Consider the following 11901-nt stretch of genomic DNA (forward strand, 5'->3'; position numbering starts at 1 on the left):
CTCATGTAATTGTAGATTTTAAGGAACAGTGACTTTTAAAAGAAGTGCTGAGCAGCCCATGTAATTCTCCTAATATGGGTTTGCGAAAATCAAGTGGGAAATTTAGAATGGTACAAGATTTGAGAAAAATTAATGACATAGTGGTCAAATGTTGTCCAGTGGTACCAAATCCAGCAGTGATTTTGTTTGGGATCACATGTGATGCAGAATGGTTCACAGTGGTGGACTTATCACAACCATTTTTCTCCATGCCTCTTCATGAGGATAGCCAGTTTCTTTTCTGTTTTAGATATTGCAATCATGTGTATTGTTGGTGCAGAATCCCACAAGACTTTCCAGAGTGTACGTCAATATTTAGTCAGGATTTGAACAAGAATTTGGAGTCATTGGAAATCCCTTTCCAGTCAGTATTAGTTCAGTACATTGATGGTCTTTTGGTTGCTTCAAAGATGAAGGAAGCATGCAGGCAAGATACTATTGCCTTGCTGAATCATTTGGGTGAAAATGGACATAAAGGCCCTCATTATGACATTGGCGGTAAATCCCACTTACCGCCATGCTGACTGCCGCCAACATGCTGCCGCGGATTACCGCTACCCATATTATGATACACACATAGCAAACCGTCACTATTCAGCCACACACATAAGTCCGCCAGCCCAAAGGTGATAAACTGTTGTTAGCAAAACCCACACCGTTACGCCAACAGAACTACACCCACAGCATTATGACCCACGAATCACCACGGCAGACACTCAACCGTGGTAAACCATTGGCGGTGCATAACGCTGCGCTCGAAATACACACACACACATACAAAACAACACCACATTGGACAATTCAAACTACACACACCTGACACACATACACACACCACACCCACACACCACTATAAAACACCCACTCACAATACCCACAACCCTTTACGACTAACAAAAATTGCCACTAGAGAGAGATACAGCAAGAGCACCCACACAACCAGAGCCACAGAACACCATCACCCATATACCATCCATGCACCTCACACCACACACCCCAACACATCACCCCACACACCCTCACACACACCACTCACACTAAACCCATGGCACCACAAAGAAACCCCAGGTTCTCAGAGGAGGAGCTAAGGGTCATGGTGGAGGAAATCATCTGGGTAGAGCCACAGCTATTCGGATCACAGGTGCAGCAGACATCCATTGCTAGGAAGATGGAGCTATGGTGGAGAATCATGGACAGGGTCAACGCCGTGGGACAGCACCACAGAACAATGGATAACATCAGAAAGAGGTGGAACGACCTACGGGGGAAGGTACGTTCTGTGGTTGCAAGACACCAAATAGCAGTACAGAGGACTGGCGGTGGATCCCCACCTCCTCCCCCACAACTAACAACATGGGAGGAGCAAGTCTTGGCAATCATGCATCCTGAGGGCCTGGCAGGAGTAGCAGGAGGGCTGGACTCTGGTAAGTCAAATCGTTACTACTATCACCACTCTACCTGCATGCCATCACATACCCCCGCTCTCACCCTCACTTCCATCACTCCAGCACTACCCACACACCCCACCATCACAACCCACAACTCCCAAAACGAAGCCTTGCATGCAACACCAATGCATGGACACCCCTCACAGACCTGCATGGACACCCATCACTAAAGCATGCACACTAGAGACAATCACCTAGCCCACCAAATAACTACTCACACAAGGCAAAGCTGGCTAGTGGACAGGAGGCCCCACCACAGGAACAACAGGCCACCAGCACCCCACCCCCTGCAGAAGGAGAACCACCCCGAAAACGGTCCCTGCAATCCAGGCAGAAGCCAGAGAACATTGCCAAGATCCCCACCAGGAAATAAGACTCTCCTGAATGTCACCCTTGTGTCCCACTCTGTCACCCTGTCCATCTTGAACTGCCATTGCTCCACTTCCTATGCCCCCTTGGACAATGCACCTGTATTCCACATAGACTGGACTCTGTCCTGGACTCTCCTCCACCATCACCCCAGCCCATTGCACATCCCCCTCTACTTATTAGCACTTAAATAAACACCCTTTGAAAAAATACAACTATGGAGTATGTCAAGTCATTGAAATATGTATTTGTTTAACAAGGTTTAAACATTGCAATTCAACTGTACAGTAATGTTTACATAGGTATGACCTGTAGTTTGCTGCAGTCAGTACACCAGGAGCCAGAGTGGAGCACATAGATCTGTAAATAGACATGTCAAAGGGTACAGTAAGTGGCCATAGGAGTGGGACTATCAGCCTGCCAGTGAAAAATTACACTGCAAAAATGCAATAGAAGGTGAAGTTACTGTGTCTTACCTGTGTGTCACTGGAAGTACTGTCGAATGATTGATGTCCTATTGTCCACATCCTCTTCCGCTGCCTCCTCTTCGTCACTGTCCACAGCTTCCACCGCTGCCACATGTCCATCTCCAACATCATCCTTCTGCAGAAAATGCACTTGGCGACATAAGGCAAGGTTGTGCAACATGCAACATGCCACGATGATCTGGCACACCTTCTTGGGCGAGTAGCACAGGGATTCACCCGTCAGATGGAGGCACCTGAACATGGCCTTCAGGAGGTCAAAGATGTGCTCAATAATTCTTGTTCGCCCATGTGCCTCATTGTAACGTTCCTCTGCCCTTGCCCTGGCATCCCTCACTGGGGTCAGTAGCCATGAGAGGTTGGGGTAACCAGAGTCACCTGCAAATATCGAGGGCTACCTGTTATCCAAACACTAATCCTTAGGGCCCACACCATACCCATATGCCAAGATATACTGGGTGGGAACCATGGGCTCACCTATTAGCTACACCCGGTGCCTCTGGAGTTGAGCCATCACAAATGGGATACTGCTATTCCTCAGGATAAAGGCATCATGCACAGACCCAGGATACTTTGCATTGACATGGGAGATGTACTGGCCCACCAGGCACATTATCTGACATTTATAGAGTGAAAGCTCTTTCAATTTTGGAAAACCTGTTAATTTCTCCGGGGGAGGGGACAAAGGCAATATGTATACCAACGATGTTGGGGATATGTCCCATTGCACAGAAATCAGCTTTCACTGTGGCCAAATCCTCCACCTGGGGGAAAACGATGTAGCTGTGCATGTGTTTCATCAGGGCAGAGAACACTCTGGTCAGCACTATTGAGAACATTGGGTGTGACATTTCTGCTGCCAAGCCTACTGTCACTTGGAAGGAGCCAGTTACCAAGAAATGGAGCACAGTTAGGACTTGCATAAGAGGGGGGATCCCAGTGGGGTGACGGATAGCTGAGATCAGGTGGGCACACAGCTCTTGGATTGTGGCCCTATTGTCGCGTAGGCTCTCATTGTTCTAATGAGACTACTGGATTTTGAGCGGCAGAATCGGCCGCGGTGTGGTAGACTAAGTCTGACCCACTGCAGGTGACCTCTGTCGCTCCAATCCGGGTTTTGCTCCGGCTAACTAGCAGTGCCTCATCTCTACCAGAGGATAGTGATGACTGAGCAGCCGAGCGCATGACATACTTGGCTTCTGAGGGAAGTCGTGGTCACTCAGGACTCATCCGGTTCTCTCATTTACAATTCAGTCTCATATATAAATGACAAACAGAGGCAGTATATGTTTCGAGAATGAGTTTAATAAAACAACTGCATCTTAGATAGCAAAGCGTGATCTGCAATAACCAGGACGACACAACATGACAGAATTAAAATTGTGACGAGTCGTAGTTCCCTGGCTGGAATCTCCCTCTAATGTGTAAGGGACATGGAAAGTGTTTTTATAATAACACACACTGATATTCTGAGAAAATGTCCCTACATAAGGATGTGTATTTTCTACAAATGTTGGAGACAAACTTCTACCACGTTCACCGGCAATGTAGCGTGCTGTAGCCTTGGAAGAGGCACAGAGTGATCAAGAATGTCTTCTTTGAGAACAGAGTGCTGGCCTAGGCAAAAACAGTTAGATAAACGGAAAATAAAACAAGACCGTAAAAATGGTTATTGTAACAATAATAAGATGAAGCCGAATAAAATATATCTAGGTTAAAGTGCACAGTGGCCTAGTGCAGTGGTTCCCAACCTTTTGACTTCTGTGGACCCCCACTTTATCATTACTGGAACCCGGGGACCCCCACTGACTCCTTATTGGAATCCAGGGACCCCCACCAATGAGCCATTACTGAAAACTGGGGACCTAATATGTTGATATTATATAATTGTCTTAACAGTTGCGGACCCTCTGAGGATGCTTCCCGGACCACCAGGGGTCCCCGGACCACAGGTAGGGAACCACTGGCCTAGTGTGTTAAAATAACGTGCATGGAGCTATAACTAAAATGGCTACACAACACCCTCCCCTTGTCAGTTGAAAGTGGTTCAAAGCTAAAGACATATAAAATTACTGCTAAAAAGGTTTTAACCACCCTGTAGCATATTTTTCTGCTACTTTGGACCTAGTTGCAGCAGCTTTACCCTGTTAGAAGTAAATTATTGTTTTTGTCCATGGTTCGTGTCTAAGAGATAATGCGGGAACATTGAAATCTGAATATGCTGTGTGCACAATTTCTGTTATACGCAAAGCTTCATGGCTTCAAAGAGTATTTCTGCACAAGTGGTTGAATTGGTGGCTCTTACGAGAGCATGCTGTATTTTTGGACAGCTTAAAGTTATCATTTTCATATACAGTCAATATGGATTTGGAGTAGTCCATGACCTTGTCAGTTGTGGTCACAGGGAGGTTTCATGACCTGTTCTGGCTCACCAATTGGAAATGGTGATAGAATTCATGATTTGTTACAAGCCCTACAATTACCTGAGAAGATTCCTGTGGTTAAATGCAGTGAACACCAAAAATCAAATGATTTTGTTTCAATGGGAAATGCTTATGCAGATCAAGTTGCAAGGTTTTGTGCATTGAAATGCAGCTTTTTAAATGAAGAATGGAAAGAAACGATGATGAAGTAAATGCAAATTACATGTTAACAGTGATCGATACATGGGAAAAAATCACAAGTTTACAAGAAAATGTTTCTGAAGATGAAAAGAAAGGTTGGATAAGATTGAAATGTTTTCAAAGAGACAATGATGAAATCTGGGTTTCAAATGAAGGGCATGTGGTTTTGCCAAACTGTTCACTGACGCAAATAGCAAGATATTATCATGGCCAAGCACACATTGGCAGCGATTCAATGATTCACACATGTAAACAGTCCTGGTTCAATCTGACGTTTAGACAGGTTGCTGAAGCAATTTGTCATAGATGTGGTACATGCCAACAAAAGAATGTGGACAAAAAGAACAGTTGTCAATTTGAGTCACATTGGAAAAGCAGGAGGTCCATTCAACAGAATGCAAATGGATTTCATTGAGATGCCTGTATGTGGTGGTTTGAGATACATGTTGGTGATTGTCTGTATTTTTAGCCACTGGATTGAAGCTTACCCCACATGTAGAAATGATAGTCTCACAATAGCAAAGCTTTTACTTAGAGAGTTAGGCCCATATTTATACTTTTTTAGCGCCGCATTTGCGCCACTTTTTAACGCAAAAGCAGCACAAACGTAGAAAATACATTTGTGTTTTGTAAGTTTGCGCCACTTTTGCGTAAAAAAATTATGCAAATGCGGCGCTAAAAAAGTATAAATATGGGCCTTAATTCCTCGTTTTGGTTTCTGGCCTCTTTAGAATCAGATAGAGAAAGTCACTTCAATAACGAGGTGATATAGTGACTTTGTTCAGCCCTAAATATTAAGCAGAATTTGCACTGCAGCTATCGCCCTGAAGCTTCTGGATTAGTAGAGCAAATGAATGGTACTCTGAAGGCACCTCTTGCAAAAATTTGTGCATCATCAAATCTGAAATGGCCATATGCGTTGCCTTTGGTTTTGATGAGCATGCAAAACACACCTGACAGAAAGACTGGACTTTCTACCCATGAAATCCTCATGGGTAGAGCAATGAGATTGCCAGCTGTTCCTGCAAATGCTCTTGTGAATATAACAGATGATATGGTGCTGGATTACTGCAAGAGTCTGGCTGATGTGGTTCGCTCCTTCTCTCACCAGGTGGAAGCTACAGCTGTGCCGCCATCCCAAGAACAGTGTCACAGTCCGGAAGCTGGTAATTGGGTGGTCGTCAAAAAGCATGTGTGGAAATCCTGTCTGGAACATAAGTGGAAGGGGCCCTACCAGGTAATACTAGTTATGATGACTGCTGTGAAGTGTGCTGGGATCCTGAACTGGATTAACGCCAGCCATACTCGAAAAGTGCCCTACCCTCTGGAAAATGAAGAAGAGCTGTTGAGAGCACCAAAACTACTGTACAGTCTCAAGGAGCAAGAAGAGAGACTGTGGAGACAGGTTCATAGACAGTGCAAACTGGTGAAGATCCATGTACACCTCTAAGAGAGAAAATAGAGGTTTCTGAAATTGCTCAAGCATCAGCAAACATAGCAGGAGGGTCAAGTCAGAGGAGGACTCTCCCAGAAGCAGACAATTGGGAAAATCAGTTGAAACAAATCACTTTTCCTGAAGCAGCTGAGGAGTGAGTTGAGATGAATCAAAGTTATACAGATTTGACTCCTCCCGAATTAGCTAGTGTTGCAGGCACATCAAGTCAAAGCCAAAATCCTGCCGAACCACAAAGAGTTGTAAGTCCCGTTTTGCAAACAACAATGTCAAAGAAAGCTGTGAAAGAGGACAAGTGGCCCAAACTGCAGACAAATGAAAAGGTTCCAGATGTACTGTCAACTATAAATGGAGAGCCAGACACAACAACAAGAGCAGATACAGATGAAGATATGAGTGAAGGAGATATAAGTGCAAATTGGAGATCAAAAAGGAAAAGAGTTGCAAGTTGAACATACTCAGGTCCTGAATGGGCATATTATACAACAGATAAGTGGTAACGTGAATTTTTGTCTATTTGTTTTGAACGTGAGATCCCAGTTCAATATTTTGGAAGTTGAAATTGTTTTTGAACTGAAATTTGAAACTACAATGACAGCTGAACAAGAGAGACATTGCATGCTACAAGTGATAATAACTGTCCAATAGAATATGATCTACTGAAAGAGACTTTGACAACTGATTTTTGACAAGCTGCTAAACCGTTTTTTGACAAAAGTTCTGGAGAAAAGTCTGAAGCTGTTGTAAATAACTGCAAAGAAGACTGAAGATTATTTTTGTTTTTGATTTTTGGCTGCATAGTTAAATAGTTTTCTTTTTCTTTCTGATTCTTTACAGGTCATGGATAACAATCACAATTGTGTTAAAAACAATATGTGATGCAAGTGTATGTGTATTGGTTTGGGAATTGTATGTGTGCTAGTAAATTTGTTATTGATTGTGAGTATGAGTGTTTCTAGCAAACTGAAACAAATTATATACCTTTTTTAGAGACTACTACACTTTCTAAGTTAGAAACAATTAATAAGGATGAGAAATACTTACACTTAGACAACTCACAAGGAGATCTTTCTTTTAATGATTTCTATTTACTGTATGAATATGTTGAGATGATGAACGTGAGAGAATATTATGTTTGCAAGCAGATTCCTTCATCAGTGCAGAAAGGAATTACTTATCATAGCTTGACATTAACATATAGATGCATTGCATTCTTTTACTAACAAGGCTCTATAATTAAGAGTACATACAATATTTGTACTCTAAACTTGATGTAGTGTTATCTTTTGTTCCGATTAACCAACACTTGAGTAACACAGCTAAAGAGAGAAATATTGATATTGTAGGAGGTTTCTTTGAGCCTACGCTAACATTTGGCACAGCTTACGCTTACAACACCTGTGAGTGGCCATCATTGTGAGTGACTTGCACAAAGGTTAGGCTTGAGTAGATTTGAGCCTGGTTATGTTGTATTACTACTGGAGTAAATGTGGGTGTAACTTTAATGAATTGCAAGTGACTTACTTTTTTGTAGAATGTGTTTGCATTTCCAACACACACTTGGAGTAGGTAGTTTGCCTTCTCCAGTACTCCCCTTTGTCACTCCCCCATTTACACCAATAACATACACTCACATGTTTGCAGTTTTTAATTCTCATGGCAGATACCTTCATCAATGAAAGATAAGGCACAAGTAAGCAGAGATGTCTGCCCGTACCTCAGCAAACTCCATTTATAAGTATGAGAAATACTACTACAAACATACTACTTCACGCACTCAAAAAACTTTATTATAGCCCCCTCACACTGAAAAAAACATGTTTTGCGATAACACAGACCCTAAAGTATAGACTTCCATGACATTCACAGTATGTACATAGCTTCATATTAAAATTTCAACATCCATTTAATTAAACTAGTGTCCAGTCACACTCATTTTTCACATATTATTGGACTGGATACATTTACTATTCTCCAGTCCTAGCATATTTGAGGGTGAGTACCTGAGAGTGGATTTAGTGCAGGTTGGGACTTTGTAGGAAAATATGTAAAGTTGAGATTTTGACATTCAATATTCAGTAAGCTTTGGTCTTGATGTACACAGCCCTGCTTGCAAACTAACAGGAATAAATAACAATTGCAAACAGGACTACATTTTACTATGCAACCGATATACTAATCAGTGGCATTGCAACAGCTAAATTTGCGGGGTCTCAAAACCTCATTCCACATGAATATTAATGCAACAGGATATGATTTGTGATTTCCTTTGAATGGCTAATGCAGGGATAAAGCCTGCAAAGGCTCAGTAGCTCTCCATCCCTGCATTCACATTTCTTCCCTGTGAACATATTATCATTCCTACAAAGGGTGCAGAACGCATTAAAATTTGTAAAAATTTTAACGTGGAAGGATTGATGATCCCCTGGACCACTGACACATCTTTCCAAGGCTGTCCACCATAACTAGTTACCCCCCAATACGGCTGTCAGTAATTGATCAATCGTCCTCATCTGTAATAGGGGCCTCAAGCCAATGATACATTCCATTCCTTCTAGCAAATAAGATGGGGATACCTCTTTCACACTGTCTCCTAGCTGCTATTCAGAATGGGTCACATACATTGTGTTGCAAATCGGAAATACGTTTACTTGCAAAGTAATTTTTGGGCATTGTGATATTGGTTTTTGGTTTTGCAAATCCTAAAAAGAAGTGGATGGAAGAGTTTGCGACCCAAAATGGTTTTTGTACTTGACACCATATGTTTTTACAAACAATGCTTTTGGAGTTTGTGTTTTTAAACGTCATTAGTTCTTTCTTATTATATATTTTGGACACTTACATGTTGCTCATGTATATTAAAAATAGTTGAGGAACCTTTGTCTTCTTTTCAAGTTAGAATTGGTGCCATAAATCTGCAACTGACTGATAAAAACTCCATCCTTTGGCACATTTTCTTAGCCATATGTGACATTGGCCAACAAATGTTTGCAGAGTGGACAAAATGTAGAATAAGACCGTAGAGCACCTCAAATATTACTGTTAAATACTTTTGAGAAACATGAAGCTGTGACATATCTTTGTTAGGATCCAAAAATATTTTTCAGCACAGAATGTTTTGGTTACAATTGGGATAAACATTGCTATATCATGAAACCCCTGAAGGTTCAAGTGACTATTATTTATCACAGAAACTGTTATGGTCTTGATAAACCACAGAGTGGTCGAATTGATGTAATTTTCATGTAGAAGACTGTGTGATGAAAAGAAAATGTGTTTCGCTCGCAATATTGAGTCTAAAATAACAGGCAACTTATCACATGCCATATCAACAGTTAGTCCAAGAATTAACAGTCCTACCACTTATCTTCAGCAATGAAAATTACCTCTTACGCCCGGTTTGCATTACACATCCGGACCCAAAGTGGATATTGGAGCAGTTTTCTAACTGAAGAAACAAGCATATGCAATGCAATAGGTCTCGCATTTGCTTGAGTTAGAGCTATTGTCATTGTACATTATAACTGGACTTTTCTTGCCATTGGTCAACCCTGCCTCATAACTGCGTCTTTTTCTGCCATATAATTCCAGCGGCCCTGTGTATAACTAAAGACCTTCTTCCTTTATCTGCAGCAAAAAATGAAAATGTTGCCATTTAGCATTCTAATTTAAATCGGCCATGCTAATTCCAATAGAATACCACTTTCACCACCCCACCATCAACGTTTCTGGCTGGCTAACACAATTTCCCCCCAAAAAGATACATACCAGCCACAGAGAAAAAATAAACTAGAAGGGTCCCCCAAACATATCAAGAGTGTTCAAAGTCATAGTGTATTAAGGATGTTACGTTGGCCTGAATTATGGTCATGATTGTAATAAGGAGAGAGTAATAAAACATATACAATTATCATACAAGCCTTTATCAGAAACAAACTTTTGGCATTAGACTGTAATGCTCAAAACAGCTCTTAGAGGGCACCATCAACATGGTCATGTAACCATAATGTTAGCCCCTAGAGGGGATAACCCCATAAAAAAAAGGAAAAAGTAATGCATTGTAACCATATACTTAGCCCCTAGAGAGTGTTCTTAAGGCTAGCAGTCCGACTGCAATGATATTACAAACAAAGCCATTAAAACACAATTTTTCCAGCTGGAAAACAAAAGTTGTACACATGAGAAAGCTTAAAAGACACTGAATGGTGGGAGGGGTTATTATTTTGGCATCCCCACGAGCCTAGTGTGGAGAACCAGAGATCACATAGACTAAAAAGGTGTTTTGAAGGTGGTCCTATTGTCCTAGGACCATCACAGGCTGAGTTATGAGCAAAAATGTTTTGTAAAAGTTATGTCCTGCAAAGCATTGTGAGACAAGTTTCCGTGCCATGAATATTTTAATATATTGATATGACTGTAATGCTTAGAACAGCTCCTAGAGAACACCACAATGAAAATAGAATTTGTAAAACACATGGTCATGTAGCTATATAGTCAACCCCTAGAGAACATGACCACACAAAAATAAAATGGCAATACATCATGCAGGGTAACCACATGTTTAGCCCCTAGAGGGTATAGTGTATTATATATATTCAAAAATATCAGGCCTATAGCAATCACATTACATGGAAGGCCCTTCAAACACAAACTACTCCCTGCTGTAAAACAAAAATCCCATGAGAGAACTTAAACAGACACTGAATTGTGGGAGGGATTATTTTTTGGGTCCCCACTACCCTAGTGTGGGCACCCATATATGATGTGACAGACAGAGCACATTGTTGTGAACATTTTGGTGGTGGTCCCATTGTCCTAGGACCACCACGGGCTGAGTTATTAGCATAAATGTTTTGTAAAATTAATGCCCTCCAAATCATTATGGGTTGAGTTTTCCCGAGTTTCCCAAGTGCAGTGAATATTGTAGTATGGGCTCCCCCACTGTGCTGGGGGAGATGCTTTCACTTTGAGGATTTTTGTTTTACATAAAGCATTCACCAATTTCAAGTGTTTGAAAGGGAGAGCCACAAGAAATGGCTCTGACTAGATAACGGTGAACAATGTGACCAGTGCTCCAATACCTCCGATCGAGTTAACGCTGTTGTGCCTTTTTGTGCTGGGAGTGCCATGGCCGCCAGGCAGCACGAAGGGGAGAGACAATAGAAATAAATCTCCCACACTGACGTATATCGGCAATCATGCAATAATCCATGTAACAGGGGCAGTCTGCAAGGCATGAAAAAAACAGCCTCAAGGTGGGACAAAGGTAAAGCAATTACCAATGACTTCAGGGGATTTTTGAAAGGCAAGCCCATGAATGAGTTAAAGTGATGGGCATGAGGTGGGTGTTGTTAACAGCTCACAATACTTACAACAGGTCAAAGAGCTTGCGCGCTGGATCTCAAAACCAAAGTCAGAAAATCATTTGGGTTCAACTCACACAAACGCACATTTTTGATGAGTAAAAAGCCTCTTTTGCTGTT

Source organism: Pleurodeles waltl, chromosome 3_1 (genome assembly GCF_031143425.1).
Source record: "Pleurodeles waltl isolate 20211129_DDA chromosome 3_1, aPleWal1.hap1.20221129, whole genome shotgun sequence".
Taxonomy (NCBI): domain Eukaryota; kingdom Metazoa; phylum Chordata; class Amphibia; order Caudata; family Salamandridae; genus Pleurodeles; species Pleurodeles waltl.